Raw genomic sequence first — 2,145 nt, 5'->3', positions numbered from 1 at the left:
TAAATCGCCGACGACCACAGCTGAGGGTTCAGATCGGCATGTCGTGCGAGAGGCCATGATTAGACTCCGGGCGGTTTGGAGATTCTCCCCGTTCGGGACCTGGCCGTTGTATTGTCCGTAACATCATTTCATCCACGTCGACACGCAAGTCGCCGCGGTAGTGGATGGAAGCCCGCGCTGAGTACCTCCACTGTACAGACTCTTTTATTCGCGGACGTGATTTATTATCCTTCAACAAAAACTGTTTTGTATTGAATACGCGCCCATATGGTCCGCAAACGTCTGACGAAAAATCATAACTAGGTTATTGGACGTACCTTAATGACTGACATTTTGCACCTGTTCGCAACACAAGATTCAAGCAGGTTCCTTTTTTTTAAATTTTCTATGGAGCGTGTTTCATGACCCGCCTACCTGCTGGAACGTCGAAGCTATGATATGCTAATGCCTACTTTGAACGAACTACAAACGGAATCTCAATTAAAATTTCGGGAAGACACGTTTGGATGTTCGACCATCCGAAGGGGCTAGTGAATTCTGGAACATAAAAAATATAATAAAAACTAGAAAAGCCTCTACACGACTCCTTTCATTTTCATGGCTCCCCTGTGTTTTCTCTTCACCTACTTTCTTTCTTTCCTACCCGTCACTTAGTCTTTTTTTCCCCAGTTCCTATTCCTGTCAAAATAATGTGGTTTGGAGGCTTGATACTAGGTTAGTGTCTGCAGAGTCAGGGTTCAACTTCCACTTCAGGCAGAAGTCTTGAATAGACACTAAAAAATGTGAGCGCGTGGTCTCATAAGGTGGAGGACTAATAATAAAAAAAAGGTGGCGTCAGCTAGAGAGACTTGCTCCCTAGTCAAACGCACATTTCATTTCAATTCGTGTATTTTCTTAAACGCTATCACCACCAGAATCCAAAGTAGTGTTCGCTGAATTGACGGCGCATCGCTCCAGTTCTTTTCATTTACTTTCGTATCTTTTTGTGAAGCAAAGTTAGAGAAGAGTGGGGTTTATTCTCGTGTCTAGAAGAGCTGGAAAGGAGCCGAGGAACGATGTGAAGCAGAGCCGTGTTAAGCTGGCAGAGTTGGCTGCTGAACGCCTAATGCCGAGGGGAAGTCAGAGTTAATCTGCACGTCTGCTACAGTTGCTGCTGCCAGAGAACTTGTGTCAGTCTGCCACGTCTACACACCAGTCAGTGTATGACTGCCTTCTTCAGCATCACACTACGAGGCTTGTCATTGGTCAGTTAGTTAATTCGTAATACGCCGAACCAGTGTAACTAGCCAATTTACAGGCTAGTAACTTAATTTCTATTATATGTGACCGAATGTTGACTGTCTACAGTGTGATTTACGTTATCAGAATAACAAATATCGTTCTATAAGTTTTTCATACTTTTGCACTAAATAATTCCTCTATGGAACTGAAGAACTTAACAATAAGGAACTTTTCTACCCTTCTTTAAAATATATATGTCACAGTTATCTGGTAAGTCATCAAAGATATTGGTAGCACAATTATTCACCTGTTTCGAGTTAAAAACCTACTTTATGAAGAGAATGAAGGAGAATTCCTTATCTAGTTTTGTAGTTACAGATGTCACTATGCCTTTTGAACTATAACAGATTATTTACTACTAATCTCATGAGAGAAACTGTGAGTTAGGTCGATGTAATTGAAATACGCTCTTTCAACAGTTTCCTACCGGTTCATTGTGGATAAAAGCGACGTTGCACGCGTTTGAATAACTAAAACATTCTTTCAGAAATCCGAATTACTGCAGGATGTAATTTAATGAGATATTACTCAATACAAATAGACAAAGCATGTTGACCTATGGTCCACAATCGATTCTTTTGCAATCGCGCACAATACAAAAGAGACTGAACTGAGTTTAGCATGCTCTAAAGCATGTTTCTTCCGGTACAAGAATATACACAAAAATATTTAGGGAATACGAGTTTATTAACATTTGAATGTTCTTTAAATCTGCCTTTTGTGTAATAGCATTCCATTTGCAGAGGTCAATAAGTTTCGTTCTTTAACTAAGAAAGAGGGAAGAGAGAGAGAGAGAGAGAGAGAGAGAGAGAGAGAGAGAGAGAGAGAGAGAGAGTTCATTTGTTCAAAAATAAAAAAGTTATT

Source organism: Schistocerca serialis, chromosome 4, assembly GCF_023864345.2.
Source record: "Schistocerca serialis cubense isolate TAMUIC-IGC-003099 chromosome 4, iqSchSeri2.2, whole genome shotgun sequence".
In the NCBI taxonomy this organism is placed as follows: Eukaryota; Metazoa; Arthropoda; class Insecta; order Orthoptera; family Acrididae; genus Schistocerca; species Schistocerca serialis.
Note: the sequence above shows the minus strand (reverse complement) of the source record.